At 44.3% G+C, this 22,508-nt stretch overlaps 1 long non-coding RNA gene across 1 annotated transcript in view; it reads right to left on the reverse strand.

Moving 5' to 3' along the window:
* LOC105603181 (uncharacterized) overlaps positions 1-22,508 on the reverse strand; it is a 346,432-nt gene that overhangs the window by 98,150 nt on the left and 225,774 nt on the right. The window contains exons 2-3 of the long non-coding RNA XR_009597244.1: positions 9,976-10,097; positions 6,057-6,195 (exon numbers count right to left, since the gene is read on the reverse strand). This is a non-coding gene — a long non-coding RNA (uncharacterized LOC105603181). The remainder of the gene's footprint in view (positions 1-6,056; positions 6,196-9,975; positions 10,098-22,508) is intronic.

The following is a 22,508-nucleotide window of genomic DNA, read 5'->3' on the forward strand; positions in this document are numbered from 1 at the left end:
TCTGCAGACATAGGCTTTTTGAACTCTTTGGAGGCAGAGCATCTGATAAATAAACCACTGCGCAATAAATTAAATTTGTATCACTGCATCTCTCTCCTAGTAGGAAAGAAGCTCTTGGTCTTATTCTTTCAAGGTTTATATTTCAAGGCAAAACTTCAGCATAATTTAGAAAGTTTCCTTTTCTATTGAGTCAATTTACTGTTTTTGAAATATTGCACAAATAACTCACATACACTGCGTTAGATGGGTGAATCATCTATCTTTTGATGAAAAGCATAAGTTCTCTTTAGAAGGAATCATTTATTTCTTAACATCCCCAAGGCAAAAACCTCCCAAGCTAAAGCTAGGACTCTTACCCTCTCTGGCTTGACAACATATTTATAAAATAAATTCTCTAAATCAAATGATCTTCAACATATGACTTTGAAAGAAGAAGGCTATTCAGAAATGTTCATTTATTCATTCAATCCTTCATTCTCTAGACATTCATTGAGTGCATAGGGTTTGCAGAGCACTGAACTAGGTATTACCACTACGGATGGGGGTGGATAAAAAGACTGAGAAGGAATCCCTGTACATTGGGAGCTCAAAACTTTACAATGAATGAGCCAGGCATTAAATACAAGGAGAAATTAGGAGGAACCAGTATACTTCCTAAATCTGGTTGCAAGCCAAGACCACTTGAAAAATTAAAATTAAATTAAAAATAAAGATTCTTGGGCCCTAACTACTGGGCCCAGATCTACTGAAATTAGAGGGGCCTGAAAGAACCTGCTGCTGCTGCTGCTGCTAAGTTGCTTCAGTCGTGTCCGACTCTGTGCGACCCCATAGACGGCAGCCCACCAGGGTCCCCCGTCCCTGGGATTCTCCAGGCAAGAATACTGGAGTGGGTTGCCATTTCCTTCTCCAATGCATGAAAGTGAAAAGTGAAAGTGAAGTTGCTCCAGTCGTGTCTGACTTTGCAACCCCATGGACTGCAGCCTGCCAGGCTCCTCCATCCATGGGATTTTCCAGGCAAGAGTACTGGAGTGGGTTGCCGTTGCCTTCTCCGAAAGAACCTGACAATTAGTATTTTTATAAATAGCCCAGGCAATTCCAAGATTTCAGCCAGATACTGGGAATGACTAAAACTTAGAGAATATTCTAGTGGCTAGAAAATCCCACACAGCCCCTACTACAGCCATTGAAAGTGTTTTGCCTTATGCCATGATCAAGATCAGAGTCATCAACATCCTCACCCACAAAGCCAGGAAGCTAGACTACAAAGAAATGGCCTGACTTGCTCAAAGAGAATTTTCAGGAAGAGATGCATTTTTGACTAGGAAGTCAAAGCTTTCTGGATGCCATGGCGTTATTAGGAATTTGAATACCCATTTCAGCAGTAGGCACAATGATTCACAGCAGTAGGCACAGAATCACAGCTCAGCAGAGCTGGGCAGAACCTCAGAGATCAGGGTTCACAAACTCAAATGATGACAGAGCTCTGTCAGTGACATAAATGACAGAAACAGGCAGGGGTGCACAGAGTTTAAAGGGGGCCTCTGCTACTCCGTTCCAGCTGAAACTTGCCATGAAGAGTGTGGGCCCAATGTGCCAGGTCCTCCAAATTTTCAAGAAAAGCCAGAAATCTGGATTTGAAAAACTAGCCATGCAAATAAAAGGCTTCTCAATTTGACATGTGGGCCACCAGATATATGAGAAAATAGCCTTGTCCCATTCCTTGTGTCTTTTCATTTGGCCCACCACAGTGAGGAGAGACAGCTGTTGTTGAATTTAGTCTTGCTTTTTTTTCCCTGGGTTTGAATTTTTCAATTTTCTCTATTGGTCCAGATGTTCAAAGGCAAGTATGCCAACAGCCACATGCAGCAATCACTGTGTTGCCCCACCCAGATCCCCACTAACCCAGTTGGCCAGCCTCAGCTCCAAGTCTTCTCTTGCAGTTGCCTTCAGCTGCCTCACTCAAGTGTGTGTTCCCTCCCTGGGCATCCGGCATCCAGTGACAGGAAGATGCTCATGTATGAAGCCCCAGCCCCCAGCACCAACTCAGCACAGCTCTGCAGGGCCATCCCAGTTTCAGAGCTCCCATGGAGTCGGCTCAAGCTTTGCTGCAGCTACATTTCAGCTCGGCTTCTCCCTCTGCTCAGCCCTGCCTCCCCTACAGATGTGGATTCCAGAGTAGTCTCCCGTCCACTGCCTGCATCATATCTCTGCCTCTGAGCCTTCTTCCCAAGAATCTGGTCCACAACACCAAGCACATCAGGATCTCAGTGAAAATAACCTCACCTAATGAAGTCCAAATTCACAAAGTCAAATCAGAGAACAATTTTTTGTTTCGTGAAAATGTCTTGTTTTTTTCTCGTGGTTTTATTAGTGTTGGAAAACCCATACCATAGTAGATGTCTCCTGTTTCATGTCCCCACCTCTGATCTGAGCTCAGATTTGGTAGGCAGTCTAGAAGCTCAGACTCACCTGGTGCTCACAGAGCCCACCTCAAGTGTGGGCCATGCCTCTTTCAGCCTTCAAACGCAGGGCCTTTTCTGATGTTGCAGAGGTTCACAGGGCCCTTGAAAGCAGAGTTTGCAAAGGAGGAGAACTTCTTGCCAATAAGGACTAGGAGACTACTGCTCCTGTTACCCGGCCTTCAAGCAAGTCCCCATGGCAAGGTACTCCCACTGCTCACCTCCACATCCCTGAGACACCTGGCATGAGTTCCCTTCCCCACTCCATCTCCTTGCTCCCTCATCCCTCATTTGGGAATCATGTCCCAGATCAACCCACCAAGTGCTCTCCATGAGGATCTGCTTTAAGTGGGACCCAGACTAAGACCAGTGAAGGCTCAGTTTCTAAAATCTTAACAATAAAGAAAAGTACAAGAAGAAAATCAAAGTTCATTTTTTGAAACATCCCTCCAGTCTTATTTCTGTGCATTAATAGGCTTTGGGCTTCCCTGGTGTCTCAGTGGTATAGAATCCATCTACCAGTGCAGGAGACATGAATTCAATCCCTGGGTCAGGAAGATACTCAGTAGAAGGAAAGGACAACCCACTCCAGTATTCTTGCCTGGAGAATCCCATGGACAGAGGAGCCTGGTGGGCTACAGTCCATGGAGTTCCAAAAGAGTCGGGCACAACTTAGCAACTAAACAACAACATAGTGGGCTTTAGAAACTTTAATACACCTGATCAATCTGTTCTGTAACCCTGCAGGTCCCTTCAAACTGGTCTTTCTGAGTACACTTCATGCTTCATGCTCAGTCACTTTAGTCCTGACCAACTCTGTGCTACCCCCATGGACTGTAGCCCACCAGGCATCTCTGTCCATGGGATTCTCCAGGCAAGAATACTGGAGTGGGTTGCCATGCCCTCCTCCAGGGGATCTTCCCCACCCAGGGATCAAACCTGTGGCATCTCCGGAGTCTTCTGCATCGCAGATGGTTTCTTTACTGCTGAGCCACCCAAGAAGCCCCACTAAGTACACTTACTTCAGTAAATTAAATTCTACAATTGTTTCATTCATTCACCTATTCATTTAACAAATGATCATTTCAGGTCTTATCTATGTAAGGCACAGGGCTAAATATTGTAGATGTTACAAAGACATGTTCCATGCCCTTAGGATGTTTTAATACTCTATTTAATTTTTTAGGGGCATGTTGATTGAACAAATTAAGGCACATTCGTTTTCAAAAACCATATTAGGATTCTTTGAAATTTAATGCCATAAACTTTAATTACATGGAGTTTTCACCCAGATGGCATATACAAGATGAATGGATTCATGGGTTCAAATCTTGGCTCTGCTACCAAGCAGAAGTGTGACTCGAGCCTCATTTTTCTTATTTGTAAAATGGGAGATAAAAAAAATAACTACTGTAAGCAGTTGTGGGAAAAAAGAGAGAATCAATATAAAGAACTTGGCATGGTACCTGACACAGTGAAAACACTGGCTTACATTTTCTCTGGAATAACCATTATTATTTCCATCTAACTTCAGGCCCATTATGTGTGTAGCAGGGATCCAGGCACCATGGGAATTGAGCAGAACAGACTGAACCTGAAAATATAGACACTGTCCAACACTGTTCCACCTGTCACAGTTTCACCGCTTTGGGAACCTGAAGCACCAGGAAAGTATTATGCTCATCTGGTCAGGCTCTGGAACCTCGGAGGGCTTGGACTCACCTGTCAAGGTGATGCCAGGGCACAGGTACAGGTGGGGATTTGGCCACAACTGAGCTTACCTCAACCCCTCAGAGTCTTGTACATTGTGTTTACTAGTCCTACAGGGTAAATACAAACCAAACGGATGCAAAGGGGACGTAAATGCCAGATTTGCTCAGCTGTCTAGGCAAATACCTTGCTGGCTGGAGATTCACATCGTGTCTCTACTCCCCAAGAAGTATTAGGTCAGGCAGTCACTGCCTAGGACATGCTATCCGCGCAGCAGGAGGGGCATGTTCTCAAGGAGCTACTGTCTTCCATCACGTGTCGTCCTCCTACTATCCCGCACAGCCTCTTTCTTCAAGACGCTCAGTAAATATTTGTCAACTAGTAGATCAAGTGCTTAGAGAGTTCCTTGAATATTGTCTCGGTATAGAAAATAGGTATGAAGTGTGGGCAATGTCGTAGGCAGTGCATCATTTTTAAAAATCTGACTTTCCAAAGACTTCCAGCTTATGCTTTGTCAAGTGCTTTTTAAAAGAGAGAGAGCAGATGAAATTTCATCCTCCTCCTCACGCTATCATGAGTGTCGGGTGGAAGTAGAACAAGGGTGGACCTAAGTATAGAACATCTGCTCCTCTGCGCCCAAAAGACTGCAAAACCAGAGGAAAGAAAAACACGGATTGGGAAAAAATGTCTAAGATAGTGACAAGAACAGCTGAGAAATGAGATTGCTAAGGACAACAAGCCACTGCCTGAAGACAGAGTCTGTCTAAATCATTCGTTTAAGACAACCCCAAAAATTGTATCCAAGTTAAATCTAGAAACATCAGATCCAAATTCTACAAGGTAACAATTGTCTTCAGTAGATTCACATTCAGTAGCTCATTCACTGTCTAATTACCCACCTGTCTCCACCGCCCTTCCCTGTCCACCTGCTGTAAAGTTATGTTTGAACTGCCATTTATCATCATGCTTCTGCTCCTGTTTTTCTTACAGATAAAATTAATAGTAAAATTTCTATATTTTTTGCACTCTTGTCTCTATCAAAACTGGAAAAAATGAAAGATTAGACTGAAAGAACCACATATTTCATTTAAATTTTTTTATATTTTTACACATAGCCGACTTGATTCATTTGTGGTACATTCTGGACCTTATGGGCATTGTAATTTGCACCCTGTATTAGGTTTTCACTGTTATGAAAACAAATTACTACAAATTTAGTGGCTTGAAAACAACACAAATTTATTATCTTGTAGTTCGGTAGGTCAGAAGTCCAAATGGGTTTTACTGGGTGAAACACAAGGGGTCAGCAAGGCTTGCACTGATTTTGGAGGGAAGAACAAGTTTCCTGGTCTTTCCAGCTCTCGAGGCTGTCCACATCCCTTGGCTCGTGGCCCCCAGCCAGCAATAGCAACGCTCCAAGCTCTACTTCGGTCATCACATGGTCATCACATCACATCTCTGATTCCCATTTACCTGCTCCCTCCTTCTCTTCTAAGAACCCATGTGATACATCCGGCCCATCTGGATAATCCAGGACACGCTCCCCTCTCAAGACACTTAATAAAATCCCTTTGGTCATGCAAACTAATTCTCTGATTCCAAAGATTAGGATGTGGACATCTTTGAGAAGCCATTATTCTACCCACCACAACCCTGTTATAAGAGGCCAGGTATTACTATGCTTCTGCTTTGAACAGGAACTTCTAAAGAGAAAGAAAAGACCAAATGCTTCAAAACTTTTGAAAATAATCCAATTAAAATTCAACTTACTCAAAAATAAAATTTTAATAAATTTTAATAAATAAATCAACTTGCTCAATAAGGAAATAGAATAGTGAAGAGTTGTGTCAACACAGAAATCTCTTTCCACATCTGGAGAATTCCCACCTCGTGAGTTTTGGGTGCGTATGAGGACAGCTTCCCATCATAGGGGACAGATATGCTGGATACTGGCTTCTACATCACCCTTTGCAGCTGGAGCCCAGGCCTGGGAACTGGCTGCACAATCAGACAGAGCCTCATGGGCCTGGAATAGAGAATTGGTGGCATAGAAAGTAAAGGTTAACCTCATGAAGGTTCAATGTAATAGCAATAGCACTGACCCTAACTCCTCAGCATGTGGGCATTATTAGAGGAGCAAGGCCTTAGCCCAGTATTTAGTAATGGTAATAACTCAGTCAATAGCAGCTATGATTAATTTTTAAAACTTTGAATTAACAATCAGCAGGGAATGCTATTGTCCTCCAATATTCATTCTCCTCTTTTTCTTTAGTAATAGAATTTCAGTTTTCAGCCAGGCACAGGCCACAGGGTATAAAGCCTATTATTTTAGGCTCCCCAAAGCTCAGTGTTCCTGGGTGACCACGTTCTGGCCAATGGTGTATAAACAGAACAAACAACATCCAGGAAGTACCCTTAAAGGGAACAGGCATGCTCTAAGTTGTCTGTTCCTACTGACTGGAATACAAATGTGGTGGCCCTGGTGGCTCAGATGGTAAAGAGTCTCTCTGCAATGCAGGAGACCTGGGTTCAGTCCCTGAGTTGGGAAGATCCCCTAGAGAAGGAAATGGCAACCCACCCCAGTATTCTTGCCTGGAAAATCCCATGGATGGGGGAGCCTGGCAGGCTACAGTCCAAATCGGACATGACTGAGCAACTAACACTAGACACTGGCCTGCACTGAAAGCTTGAGCAGCTTCATCAGACCATGAGGTGGAAGCCAAGTGCTAAGTAAAGTGTAGGAACAAGACTGAAAAAAATCTCTGAGTATCATGATACACTCTCACACCTTGTACTGGTTACTTTTACTTCAGAGAGAAATAAATTTCCATGTTGTCTCAAGTCTGCGTTTTTGGGGGTTGCCATGATTCACAGCTGAATCTAATCCTAACTGATCCAGAAGGGAACTTCTAGTTTACCATCCAATATAAGAATCCCTTACAGTATCCCTAATGTCAAATCACTCAACTTTGGTTCAAACACTTCCAGTTATGAAAGCTTCACTACCTAACAGGGAGCCCATTTCTAATTTTTAAAGGATTTTTTTGTTGGGGGGGGGGAGGTATTATGTAGCTAATACATGAAACCATTGTTATAGAAAATAAGTTAAAAGTAAATAATAAAACATTTTAAAGTATGAAACCCCCATGATTCACCCTCCCTGCCATGGATTTCCTTCCCAGAACTAACCATGGTCAACAGTCCACCGTGTGTCATTCTAGCCCCCAATTCCAGGCAATTACATACATAGTGTAAGAGTAGTGGGAATAAAGGAGGGACCAGCACCCAATAGTTGATTACATAAGGGAATGGTGGAAAAGAGAAGAGACAAGGGTCAAAGCAAAGTCCAGGGGTCAAGCATGGGTGAAATTGGGCAGACCGAGGTGGCACAGAAGGAAGAGGAGTAAGGTTGATAATAAGTCCAGTTCTGGACAGTTTCATCTGCTAAAGTTGGCTGAAGCCCCAGGCAGGCATCGAGAGAAGCTGGAAACATTGGCCTGGAGTTGACATTGAGGAATGCAGTCTCACACAAATAGCTAGAGTGCGTATGAGAATATCAAGGGTATGAGGGAGATGTGGGGGTGGGAGAGGGTAGGAAGGGTAAGGCAAGGAGAAGTGGGCCAGAGGCAGATTCAGGAGGAGCGGGGAGCATCTGCCTTCAGAAGAATAAGAGACAAAGCAACCAGAACAGAAAATAGGAAACTGGAAGGTAAGGGGAGATTTCTCCAAATAAGAATGTATTACTTTTTTCATTTAAAATAATGACGCAAAATGGACTTCCCTGGAAGTCCAGTGGTTGAAAGTGTGCCTGCCAATGCAGAGGACACAAGTTCAATCCCTTGTCCAAGAAGATCCCACAAGTCACAGGGCAACGAAGCCCCTGCACCACAACTACTCACGTCCATGCACCCTACAGCCAGTGCTCCACAAGGGAAGCCACCACAATGAGAAGCCTGTGCACGGCAGCTAGACAGTGTCCCCACTCACTGCAGCTAGAGAAAGCCCAAGCACAGCCAAGACACAGCAGAGCCAAAAATAAACAAATAAAAATAAAACAATAATGCAAACATTTAAGTCAGAAAGAACAGTTCCAAGCACATGAAGCAACTCAGCAGCATGTAGGTGATTAGTAATTACAGATGAGGTCATTGGTAAATCCTGAGAATGGCTGTTCCCCTGAGCAGTGAGTGGACACAAGATTACACAGAATCAAGGGCCAGGTTAGTGGAGAAGGAGCAAAGCAGCGAGCACATCCACTGTGCTGATTAGGATAGGCTGCCATCCAGACTAAACACCCACATCCCAGTGGTCAATAGAATAAAGGTGTGATTTCTGAGTTACATGAAGCCCAGTGAAGGTCAAACCCCCATCTTGAAGCTGTAGTTGTGCCTTTCTTGACACAGAGCAGATGAGGGGAGAAATGGAAGCAAATACTAGCTCTTTTTTCCCCTCCAGTTTTTTTGAGTTAAAATTGACATATAAAATTCTATTTATTTAAAGTGTATGATGTGATAATTTTTAGTGTGTATATGTATGTATGTGTGTGTGTGTGTGTGTATATACTTTGTGAAATGATTACCACAATCAGGTTAATTAATACATCTATCACCTCACAAAATTAGCTTTTGTGTAATTATAGATATAGACTATTGACAAACACTTGGGTTATTTCCATGTCTTGGTTGTTATGAGTAATGCTGCAATGAACAAGGGAGGGCAGCTATCTCTTTGAGATACTGATTTGTTTCCTTCAGCTACATACCCAGAAGTAGCATTTCTGGATCATATGGGAGTTCTGTTGTTCACTTTTTGAAGACTTTCCAAACTGTTTTCCTGAGTAGATACACCAATTTACATTCCTTCCATCAGACACTGGCTCTTTATTACCTCAGTTTGGAAGTCACCTGTGTCTCTTTCCTGGTGGCTCAGACAGTCAAGTATCTGCCTGCAGTGCAGAAGTCCTGGGTTCAATCCCTGGGTCGGAAAGATCCCCTGGAGAAGGCAATGGCAACCCACTCCAGTGTTCTTGCCTGTAAAGTCCCATAGACGGAGGAGCCTGGTGGGCTACAGTCCATGGGCTCGCAAAGAGTCGGACATGACTGAGCGTCTTCACCAGCTGCTTCTGTGTCATAGACGGAGGAGCCTGGTGGGCTACAGTCCATGGGCTCGCAAAGAGTCGGACACGACTGAGCGTCTTCACCAGCTGCTTCTGTGTCACTTCTGCTCAGCCTGCCTCGGCCTCAACCCAGCAAGACAACATGCAGGACATATAGTGAGCACTAACTGTCTGCCACAAGGCCTCATTCAGGAGAAAAAGAAGGGCTGGAAAGGTAGCAAAAAGGAAGAGAGCCTGTGCTCACATGGGATTCAGAGGGAGAAGAGGACAAAGTTTCAGGGAAAAGAGGACAAAAGCGGGGAGGATTTCAGTTCTCAAGGCCCAAAGGAAACCTGAGCCCACCCGATGTAGCAGTTGGTCCTCACAGCCTTTCATCTTCTGCCCCTTGAAAAACCTCAGTCCTGTGCCCACCTCCAAGCCTTGGATTTATGATTTGATTCATGTGCTGTACAAATCAACACCAGAAACCTGCTAATCCAGCAAAGGCTATTAGAATAGATAAGACCTTCCTGCAAAGTGAGATGACCATGCCTCACACTTGCACTTTGCAGAAGGCCTTAAATTGCACAATTTCAGTTGATTTTTATTATAATATTGTGAGAGCGATGTGACCTGCAGAACTAGCATTCTCATCTGTATCCTTACTGATCAGAGGAGGGAACTAAAGTGCAGAGAATGAAAAAGACCTACCCAGGTCACCTGCTAGGGCTTAAGTCTGGGTCTCCAGGCTCCTGGTCAGTCTCTCCTTTCCATGAGATGCCATCCGCTTCTGTCTGTACCTTTGGGGGAAGATGTAAAATGGCTGATCCTCCCTGCAAACAGAGTGGACCATTACCTTGTCAGGTCTTTGGAATAGCTTGTTAAGTTTATTTTATTTATAATACTTGGCATAAACACAGAAATTATTTCAGCAACTTCCACTCCAACTTTGGACTCCAGCAATCCCAGTTCTGTCTGGGAGCAGATTTCTGCTGGCCTAAGAAATAAATGTCACCACATCCCAGCTCCCTCCTCTGTGTACCTTGCTGCAAAGACACTTTGCTAGTGATCCAAGGTCAAATTGGTGGGGCACCATGTGCTGCTAGTATGTGCTGTGCTTGGGCGAGTCCTTCCTCTGCACCTCCACAGCGTCTGCTTCTTGTCAGGAGTCTCAAAAACACTGCATGACCGCTCAGTGAACGCAATCACCATTCACTGGGTGCTAATAGCTTCCTGGGGCTTTGAATAGACTATTCTACTGAATGCTCACAGAAGCCCTACAAAGTATTAACAGGTATTATTCTCAGTTTGTAGAGACCAGAGAATTATCCAAGGAACATTATCCAAGGTTCCACAGCTGCAAATAGTAGGACTGGGATTCAAAGCTAAGACCATGTCTCTCCAGGGCACTTTCTACTGGTTCACTAAGCCTCCTGGCTGAGAGACATGATGGGAACAAAGGAAAATAGATCAACAACAATCTAAGAGCATTGCACAGTGGCCTTTCTAGTAGAATATATTTTCTCAAGGAAAGAAAATAAGAAGGAAGGAAGAGAAAGAAGAGACTATAGATGCTGTCTAGAACACTCTACACATAGTTTGGGTATCTGAGGATATGTTGTCCTTGGTTTTAAGAGCTCCCGGTGAGTACCTAGGCTGAGCAGGGGACAGGGCTCTGGGAAACAGCAGCTGAAAATGAGAGGAAAACTGGAAGCAAGGGTCCATGGGCACCATGGGCAGAGAGAAGACCCCATACCTTTCTATGCCAACATAACCAGTCCAGTTAAGAGACTGCTTTAAGCTTTTTCTATTCCTATAATGCCAAGCGAGGCTTCAACAGTATGTGAACCGAGAGCTTCCAGATGTTGAAGCTGGACTTAGAAAAGGCAGAAGAACCAGAGATCAAATTGCCAACATCCACTGGGTCACAGAGAAAGCAAAAGAGTTCCAGAAAATCATCTACTTTTGGGGAAACAATGAAAATAGTGAGAGACTTTATTTTCTTGGGCTCCAAAATCACTGCAGATGGTGACTGCAGAAATTAAAAGATGCTTGCTCCTTGGAAGAAAAGCTATGACCAAACTAGACAACATATTAAAAGGCAGAGACATTACTTTGCCAACAAAGGTCCATCTAGTCAAAGCTATGGTTTTTCCAGTAGTCATGTATGGATGTGAGAGTTGGACCATAAAGAAAGCTGAACACCAAAGAATTGATGCTCTTGAACCATGATGTTGGAGAAGACTCTTAAGAGTCTCTGGGACTGCAAGGAGATCAAACCAGTCAATCCTAAAGGAAATCAGTCCTGAATATTCATTGGAAGGACTGATGCTGAAGCTGAAGCTCCAATACTTTGGCCACCGGATGTGAAGAACTGGCTCATTGGAAAAGACCCTGATGCTGGGAAAGCTTGAAGGCAGGAGGAGAAAGAGATGACAGAGGATAAGATGGTTGGATGGCATCACCGACTTCAGGAACATGAGTTTAAGTGAGCTCCGGGAGCTGGTGATGGACAGGGAAGCCTGGCTTGCTGCAGTCCATGGAGTGGCAAAGAGTCAGACCAGTGACTGAACTGAAGTGAACTGATATTTTAAACACTTTAAAGATTAGCATTTGAAGTTAAATGGAGAACACTAAATGTTGTGCTGAAAACAAAAAACAATACATGCTTTTTCCTCTTCCTCCTAAAGCTGCTCCCAGGCTGCAAGTGCAGAGATGCTTGATCACTGAGACTCAGGCAGCTCCTTTCACCCACCACTTGCAGGAAGGAAGTGACAGCAACACATCAGAGTTCCATCTGATGTGTTCCACCTCACAGTCATTTGCAAATTCAGCCCTGATTCCCGGAACTGCCTCTGAGCCCACATTTGCACATCACGGTGTGTGTACGTGAGTCCCTTCTCGTGCTGCGATTAAAACCTGAAGCAACTACTATTTTCAGCCCAAGCATCTGCCCCGTCTTCACAGCCAGGTTGGGGGAAACAGCTCTTCACACCTAAGCTGCCCAGTTGTGCAACATGAAGAAAGCATCTGAGGAGGTCAAAACCCTCAAGCTTTCTGGAAATGTGAGTTTCAGACACTCATTTCAGCAATATCCCTATATAAACAGACACTTTTCCTTATTGCCAAAGCCCACTAGAAGGAGCCACAATGGCAGGTTGCATCTTGCATGGGTTTTCTGAAGTACCAGTGCGATGGAGGGGCAGGGGTTTGGGTGCCCCCATCCGAGGACCCCAAAGTATACAGGATGCTAAGGATTCTAAGATTTCAGCATGCAGAACAGGGTGGGCAGGAGCCCAGAGCCCCAGTCTAGACAACAACTGTGACTCCCAGAGCAGGACGCAAGAGAGAGGAGAGCTCTGATTTTTAAGATACACCTCAAATATAGAAGGACCAGGCCTTATTTTCCCCTTTGCCCTAAAATAACCACAAAGTAAAGAGTGAAGGTCATCAAGTTCAAAGAGATTCCTCAGAAACAAATATGGGCTCAACTATAAGACATAGGCCAACGGGTTCCCAACTGACCCTATGAATATGGTCAACTGCCTCTAATGCTTCTCCTGGGCCAGGCTGATCCAGTCCACACTTAGAGTAGATGGACCGTTGTGTGTGTCCAATTAAAAGGCATGAAGTACGGCACTTCCGGGATAGGATGGCCTAAGCCAAGCCATAATGTACCCACAGAAGCCACTCAAGTTCCACCCAAAAACCAAAGATGAATTTATGATACTCCCAGGGGTGTTCCTGGTGGCTCAGATGGTAAAGCATCTGCCTGCAATGCAGAAGACCCCAGTTCAATCCCTGGGTCACGAAGATCCTCTGGAGAAGGAAATGGCAACCCACTCCAATATTCTTTCCTGGAAAATTCCATGGATGGAGGAGCCTGATAGGCTACAGTCCATGCGGTCGCAGAGTCGGACACGACTGAGTGACTTCACTTCACTTAGGGGTGTTCTCCTCCCAGCAGACACCTGGAGTTATTCTGACAAAACAGAAACCCAATCTGGACCAAGGCCAAGCTGGTCCAGGAAGGCAAGCCATGGGTGTGGAGAGGCAGGAGAGGGGAAGGAGGGTTTATTTGGGGCTCCCACAGAAGAGAAATCTGCCTCCTTGTGTCTTGGCCATGCCCTCCATGCTGCCCCCAGTACATTCTGTTACCCCAGCCTGGCCCCTGTGGTTGCCCAGTGTCCTTTCCTGGGCTACAGGCCTTAGTCTTGCTCAACTGAGGGAAATCATGAGAGGTTCAGAAACAAAAGCAACCTGCCAGCGCTGGCACAGAGCCCAGTTGCCTGACTTCTAGTTCAGTGGTCATTCCCACCAGAACAGGGATGACGCACCCTGTCTCTTCAGCCACAAATAGCAGTCTTCACAAAACTACCCCCAAGGCCTCTGCAGTTACATTCAGTCACATGGTTATTCTTTGAGTAGCTTGGGATCCAACTCCCAGGACACTTGGTGAGGGATAGCCATCTGACTCCTTTCCTTTTCTGAAGTGAAATCCAGGGGAAAGAGCGCTTTCCCACTCTGACAAAGAAGGCTAGAATAAGAGGTCTGAAGCAACAGAGCCAAAGGTCACACAGGCAGTCGGTGCTGGACGTGAAAGCAGACAGACAACAACTGCACCACCCAGATCACAAGTCTCCCCTCTTATCCAGCCTCTGCACACAATGGACCCATATCTGCAGCCCCTCTTCCCTGATGCTCTGAGCCCCCAGCCAAATGGTCTTTCCTCCCATGCACCCAGTATACAAAAATACCATCCCACCCGCACAAGGGGACTAGGATTCTAAGGGAGGGAGCCAGATTTTTATCTTCTTGTCTCGGGTAACACTGCCAACTTCAGTGCCATTGTGCTGTTATGTCTGATTCTTTGCAACCCTGTGGACGATAGTCCACCAGGGTCCTCTGCCCATGGAATGTTCCAGGCAAGAATACTAGAGTGGGTTGCTATTTCCTTTTCCAGGGGATTTTCCCAACCCAGGGATCGAACCCGCGTTTCCTGTGTCTCCTGCATTGCAGGCAAATTCTTGATCCACTGATCCACTGGGGATTATGTAACCTCAAAGTTTTAACCCAAATAAATATCTCCAGGGCTGAGGAATTTCAGGGTAGGTAGGATATTCGGATAGGAGGGTTTAGCCCCAGGGACTCACAGCTGCCCAGGGGACTCTGTCCACAGCCCCAGGTTTCCCCTGGGAGCTTCTGAGCAGCAGTGAGCACCTCTGAGCCTAACTGTGGGAGGTCACTGGAAGCCTCTTGAAATGCAGAGTAAAATCTGCCGCCTGACACGTTCACCCTAGCTGTTTAGCTGCTTTGCATGCCTATGGGGCAAGCAGGCTATTTTGAGCAGATTTCATAACCCTCTTTGTAGCTGCTGATTGCACATGTGTTTCCAGCTCCGTTCTTGTGGCGAGAATGTTTACAGAGACGGTGCATTGTCAGAGAATGAAGAGAAAGCAAGATTGGGAGATTAGGAGGACAATTTCCATGTCTAGACAGAGTTCGCACAGCCGGCGTCTGCTCCAATCAGGGTCCCTGGAATTCGGCACCCTGTGCGGAACACCCTCTGAACCCTTTGTCCCATCGGAGAACTTTACTCTGAAATCTCCCAGGTGGCGACAAGGGAAGAAGAGAGCTCTTGGGCATCCTTTCTGAGAATAAATCCAGAGTGGATTTCTGAGTGTTATCATAGGAAATAAAAATATTGGAAAAATCTGTGAAAGCCTGCATACAATTTTCTTAAAAATCTCAAATCTCAAGCCTGATTCTAGCATTGGTGCACGCTGCCTTTCAATGTCTTGGCCAGCAGGATTGTCTTCATCATTGTGTTGCTTGCTTATTTATTTATCCCAGTCTCTTTACCTCTTGTCAGCCTGATGGCGCACCTGCTCACCTGTCTTGTTTTTAATTTATCCCTTTGCTTCTATTTGCCACCTTGGCCCACTGCGTTCACGCTGTCCGAAAGCACTGCTACTCAGTTGTATTCAGCTTTCATTTTTGAGCCCCACCATATGTGAACAACTGGCTCCATCGATCCCCTTCTTGAACCTTTGATTCCATTTGTTATGTGTCCCTTTTGCCCTATTCTTTCCTCCTGACTCCTGTCACATCCTGTGTCATGATTGCCCATCATAAGCTACCTCAGGGCAGGATCTGTGCCAATTTACTCTTATTACCACCATCACAGCCGTCTGAGATGATATTTACAAGAAAAGTAATACCAGCCCACATTGACACCACATAACAGGCACTGCACTGGTGCTTCACATGCATTCTTTCATTTTCACTTAAGCCTCATAACAATCTTCCAAAGAGGTTGCTGTTATTTTCTCATCTTTACACATTAAAGAATCTCGGGCTTTGAGAGGCAAAGCCATTTGCCCAAGCACATGAAGTTAACTAGTGGCAGAAACAAGCTTCAAATGTACATCTGTTGAACTCTGGAGCCAGAATGCCTAAGACTCTTCAAGAATTTAGGGATGAACAAATGTATACTCAAGATGTAAAACTTTCTGGTCGTCTTACTTCTCATATTTGCTTCTGACTCCTTTCTGACTCTAAAGACACTATAACAGTCTGCGGAGAGTTCTATGGCTGACGCCCAGAAATTAACCCCCATTCTCCTAACAGCTGCTAGGAACTATGCACCTTTGCTTATGCAGCCTGGCAGAGTGAGAACAGTGGCCTCGCCCTTCTTGTGGCCCCGGGATCCACACTGCCACCTTCTGCATGTATCTCCTGGCCCAGCAAGTGCCCAGCGTGGGCCAGCCTTCACTTCAGAGAACATGCAAGTCAGGCCACAGCTGACTGGATAAACCATAGCAAGACCATGATTTCCCCCAAAAATCAGAAGGGAGAACAAGGAAACCATCAAAGCAAGAAATAAACAAAGTCCTGCTGCTGCTGCTGCTGCTGCGTCGCTTCAGTCGTGTCCGACTCTGTGCGACCCCATAGATGGCAGCCCACCAGGTTCCACCGTCCCTGGGATTCTCCAGGCAAGAACACTGGAATGGGTTGCCATTTTCTTCTCCAAGGCATGAAAGTGAAAGTGAAGATGCTCAGTCGTGTCTGACTCTTAGCGACCCCATGGACCGCAGCCTACCAGGCCTCTCTGTCCATGGGATTTTCCAAGCAAGAGTACCGAACAGAGCCAAAATAAGCCAATTTTCTGGCAAAGTGACAGCAGAAATTTAAGTTTCTCTGAAACTCTTTCATACATTTGACTTCCTGAGGTAAAAGAGCCAAAGGAAAGCAGCTTCTTAAGGTCAAGGTGGTAGCCTGAGAGGACAACAGCTTAAGTCCTAACCTTACCTCAAGGTCTCCTTCGGATACATATTCCTGGAACCGGTTACCCAAGATGGCAGAGTTTTCATGTTTGACAGGGAAATGTCATGTTACTCCTTCTTTGGAGGCCATCATTGGAGAGAGGTTGGTGTGAAAAGCCATCAACTACAACACAGGGTGCGTCACTACTATATCCTTCCGCCCCTCCTGCCGGCTAGAGCCAGAACCTGTGTGTGAAACATGCCTTGCTGGCCCTGACTCTGCTTGGTGCCTGGTTCCTCAGCATCAACTCCACTCAGCAAGAGTTACACCAGCTTCTCCCAGGTACTGGTACCAGTCACGATAGTGGACTGAGAGGTAGGACACTGGAAGGGCTCAAAAGATCAAGCAGCCAGTGCTCCCCTGCTGTTTAAAGAGAATCCTGAAGTCCTATGGGTTTCCCTCCCTTCCTCCTCTTAAAGAGGAAGGAGTCTTACTTTCCAGAAAAGAGGTTAAGTTATCAACAAAAGGAAGGAGAGAGAGGGAAGGAAGACAAAGACAAGTATGGGGTTGATGCGTGAGATGGTCCAGAGCGCCCTCTAGAGGCTAGAGGGCTGGAACGAGGCAATGATTAAGTTAGATCCATGGTTTATGAACTGGATCTTGTTTAGACTCAAGAGTTGTTATTCTTGTTCAATCCCTAAGTCCTGTCTGGCTCTGTGACCCCTCGAACTGCTGCACGCCAGGCTTCCCTGTCCTTCACTATCTCCCAGAGTTTGCTCAAATTCATATCTGTTGAGTCACTAATGCTATCTAACCATCTCATACTCTGCTGCCCCCTTCTCCTTTGGCCTTCAGTCTTTCCCAGCATCCAGTTCTTTCCTAATACCTCAGTTCTTCGCATCAGGCAGCCAAAGTGTTGATGCTTCAGCTTCAGCATCAGTTCTTCCAATGAATATTGAGGGTTGATGTCCTTTAGGATTGACTGGTTTGATCTCCTTGCAATCCAAGGAACTTTCAAGAGTCTTCCCCAGCACCACAATTTTAAAGCATCAACTCTTCAGCTCTCAGCCTTCTTTATTGCCCAATTCTCACATCCATACTTGACTACTGGAAAAGTCATAGCTTTGACTGTATGGACCTTTGTTGGCAAAGTGATATCTCTGCTTTTTAATATGCTGACTCTTAGAGAGATCCTGTAAAATAATTAAGTCTTTAAAATATTTTTTTTTCCCCAGTGGCATTTCTGCAGAATTGCGTTAATTTAGATGCGATTCCATGTAAAAACTAAGCAATGTGCTTCTACTTTTAAAAACTGTGAAAGGAAGCATTTTGAACCCCTTAATATCTTTAATATAGAAAGATGATATTAGTTTTAAGTCTTTGTGCCCAGGATTGCTCTCTTGATTCTTTGATTCCTGGTTTCTTCCATTTCCTCCCCGCTAAAAAGATGAAAAGTGGAGGAGGAAAGATGGCTCCTTGAGGAGAGGGAAGTTTTCTAGTCCACAATAGAAAGCCCAAAATGGGTGCACAATAAATGCTTATTAAATTAAGAATTCAAATGCCAACAATTTCATGTCATGAAAAGATATCCATAAGATTATATCATGTGAGCAAATAATTTATATCATATAATCTCAATATATATCATATTGATATAATCTCAATTTATAGCTCATATCATGAAAGTGAAAGTCACTCAGTAGTGTCTGACTCTTTGCGACCTCATGGACTATACAGTCCATGGAATTCTCTAGGCCAGAATACTGGAGTGGGTAGCCTTTCCCCCTTCTCCAGCGGATCTTCCCAACCCAGGGATTGAACCCTGGTCTCCCACATTACAGGCAGATTCTTTACCACAGGGAAGGCCAAGAACACTGGAGTGGGTAGCCTATCCCTTTTCCAGTGGATCTTCCTGACCCAGGAATCAAACCGGGATCTCCTGCATTGCAGGTGGATTCTTTGTCAACTGAGCTATCAGGGAAGCCCAGGAAGCTCATATCATATTTATATCATATAATTTCAATTTTCAAACAAATGTATATGCTTATACATACATATAAAAAATAAAATTACCAAAATATTAACAGTAGAGCTCTGAGTGGGGTTTTTTGGTTGTGTGTTGTCAGGGGGAAGGAGTCTGTGTATTATCCAAATTTTCTGTAATAAAATGCAGTTCTCCCCATCTCCAAAATATATACTTTTTTAAAAGGCAATAAAATTAAGATTGGTGCATTTGCCTGGTGGGATAGGTCTTTTGAGGAGAGGGAAACAGTCCAAACAGACATGAGATTCCTAGAAGGTCTCAGCCAGGAAGAAAATGAAGAAACCATTCCCCAGTTTACCATGGCAACCTTCCTGGCAACAATTCTGTGCTCATGGGTTGGCTTACAAGTTTGACTTTTAAAAGAGAAGAGCTGCAATTGTCCTTCAGTTAAGAAAATGTATTTGTTGTCAATCCCATGGACCTATAAACTTCTGGAAACAGAGAGAAATATTTCCTTTCAGAGCAGCCATACCATTTTTATTTAACCTTTCCTGATATTTATCACTCTCCACTTTGTTGTTGTTTAGTCACTAAGTCACGCCTGAGTTTTTGCGACCCCACGGACTGTGGTCCACCAGTCTCCTCTTTCCAAGGGATTTCCCAGGCAAGAATACTGGAGTGGGTTGCCATTTCCTTCTCCAGGGCAACTTCCCAACCCAGGGATAGAACTCAGCGCTCCTGCATTGGCAGGTGGATTTTTTATCACTGAGCCACAAGGGAAGCCCCTACTCTCCACTTTGCATGGCATCAATTTATGGGAAAGACAAGAGGGTAGAAACTTAAATCAAAAGTTACAAATTCAGGACCTGACTGTATCACTTACTAGCTCAGGGACATCGAGCAAGTCATTTATCCTTTTCAAATCTCACTTCACTTGACGTTCAAGGAATATTGTACCATAAGAATAATAAAAGGAAAAAGAAGGACACAAAAGTCAGAACCAAGAAAAGACAAGGAATACAAGTTAGCTCCCTATAAGGGTTGATAGTGCTTCTGTTTTGGTCTGTTTTTCCTGACATCCGTTTTTGTGGCTATCCAGAAGGCACCATCCTTTCCATCAGTCTGCTAACCTTCCTTTTGGAGACTACTTCATTAATCGTTTTTTAAAATTGAAGTATAGTTGATTCACAATATCGTGTTAGTTTTAAGTGTACAGCATGATTCAATTATATAGAGAGATAATTTTATATATACACATATGTACTTTTCTCAGATTCTTTTCCCTTAGGTTATTACAAAATATTGAATATAGTTCCATGTGCTATACAGTAGGTGTTTGTTGGTTATCTATTCTATATATGGCAGTATGTATATGTTAATCCCAACCTCCTAATTTATCCCTGCCCCACTTTCCCCTTTGATAGCTAGAAGTTTGTTTTCTATGACTGTGCTTCTCTGTTTTGTAATAAGTTCATTTGTACCATTTTCTTAGATTAAACATGTAAGTGATATCATACGATATTTGTCTTTGTCTGGCTTACTTCACTTAATATGATAATCTCTTGGTCTATCCAAATGGCATTATTTCATTCTTTTTAACGGCTGAGTAATATTCTGTGTGTTCTTTATCCATTCATCTGTTAATGGACATTTAGGTTGCTTCCATGTCTTGGTTACTGTAAATAGCCTCCTATGAACATTGGAGTGCATGTGTCTTTTTAAATTAGAGTTTTCTCCAGATATTTGCCCAGGGATGGGAATGCTGGATCATATGGCAACTTTATTTTTAGTTTTTTAAGGAACTATATTCTCCATGATGCTGCTGCTAAGTCGCTTCAGTCGTGTCTGACTCTGCGACCCCACAGACGGCAGCCCACCAGGCTCCCCCATCCCTGGGATTCTCCAGGCAAGAATACTGGAGTGGGTTGCCATTTCCTTCTCCAATGCATGAAAGTGAAAAGTGAAAGTGAAGTCGCTCAGTCGTGTACAACTCCTAGCGACACCATGGACTGCAGCCTACCAGGCTCCTCCATCCATGGGATTTTCCAGGCAAGAGTACTGGAGTGGGGTACCATTGCCTTCTCCATATCCTCCACAGTGACTACCAATTTACATTCCTATCAACAGTGTAGGAGCATTCCTTTTCTCCGTACCCTCTCCAGTGTTTAATATCTGTAGACTTCCTTGATGACAGTTCTGACTAGAGTGAAGTGATACCTCAATGTTGTTTTGATTTGCATTTCTCTAATAATTTTTAGTGATGCTGGGCATCTTTTCATGTGCCTTTTGGCCATCTGTATGCCTTCTTTGGAGACTACTTCATTAATCATGAGAGTAGGTGTTCCTCCCACTGTTGACATCAAAGGGACTAGCTCCCCAAACTGCAGCTGAGCCAATCAGAAGGTTCTCTCAGGACTTGATACTGAGTGAGTGACCCAATCACGGAGAGAGTTGGGTGTCTTCCTCACTTTGACCCAGCAGCATGACAATCGGCTTCTGTGGCCTCACTTTCCATAACTCCTTTGGTTCATATCTGTTTTCCAAACTTGGTCTTGGAGTATCCCATCTATTTTGGGAGCTCCACTCTGATCACACAACATTCTTTCAATGGCAAGTCAAGTGAAATCTGTAAAGGATAAACGATTTGCCTGGTACCCCCCTGAGCGAATCAATGGGATAGCCAGGTCCTGAATGTATACGTTTTGATTTAAATATCCTTTCAACAAATTCCTCTTTTTTGCCTAAGTCAGCTAGAAATAATTTCTGTGGCTTGCAACCTAGAATCCTAGCTTAGTCACAGAACAGAAATAGAAACATATTAAGTTACAAAATTCTCCTATCTAAAAAGAAGATGTAGACCATTTCCTCATTTAGTTCCAGAGACTACATTCAAATAGTAATTTCCCAAGGGGCAATACAATTGGAGAGGGTGACGTCATTAACTAACATAAAAAAAATTATGTCCCTATGAGACTAGATACTCTGTGAGAGCCAAGAACTCTGTTTTATATCTTGTTCACCTACGTGCACCCACAGCATTAGTTGGTCCTACGTGATTGCCTATAGGATGGGTATTTTCCATATCGCCTGACTCTTCACGCTCCCTCTTTACCAGCAAGAATACAACCTGTCAAAATGTATTCTTTGTGCTTCTGTCCTTTCTGTCTATCAAAACCAAAGCCACAGGTGGAAGGCAACCTGTGACAGCAGAAGATCATGGACCTCACCCCTGAAGACTGCACAGACTGCATGTTAGGGACATGGAGCAAAAGAGACAGTGGGCCAGGCCCTCTGTTCCTGCAGGCCCAGAGCCCTTCCTCTACATCTCTGGCTGGCTTCATAACATGATAAAACAGGATTTTAAATGCCACTCATGCAACTTCACATGGTTAGAACAAGCCAGATCTCAGGTACAGAAACTGCTACTCAGGGGGACCTGCTGGCTCCATCTGCAGGAGCCACGCACCCAGGATACCATTCTGCTAAGAACTTGCGTTTTCCAACCCCATTGTTTAAGGACATTTTCTGCTTCTGTATCGAGTCATGTTGATAATAAGATACTCATTTTCTTGAACTTCTCACTTAAACTATAGACATGTGAATATTAAAAAGTGGACCAAGAATCCAGTAATATTTTCCAGAAGAGTACTTTCCTCTGGAGGGTTGGGAAGGTCCATGAATAGTAGCTTCCATTCACCCAAGAGAAGCCTTTGCCTGGAGTCCCCCTGACATAAGTTGTGTTTACTCAGATACCAGGAAACATCAGAGTGTGGAATAGGACTCTAGAAGACAGACGCTTTTCTACCATCTTCCCTCTTGCTCTCAGTTTCCTGGGTAAGATGTGTGCAAGCCAGGAGAATAACTTCCTCCAATACAGAACCAGAGTAAGGAACATGGTATCCTAAGAGGGCTGCAACTTGCAACACCACAGTGCCTGTTTTGAGTTGAAAATGGGCAAAGCAGCAACTCCTACTTTGTCCTGAAGTCAGTCCTC

Source organism: Ovis aries, chromosome 18 (genome assembly GCF_016772045.2).
Source record: "Ovis aries strain OAR_USU_Benz2616 breed Rambouillet chromosome 18, ARS-UI_Ramb_v3.0, whole genome shotgun sequence".
Taxonomy (NCBI): domain Eukaryota; kingdom Metazoa; phylum Chordata; class Mammalia; order Artiodactyla; family Bovidae; genus Ovis; species Ovis aries.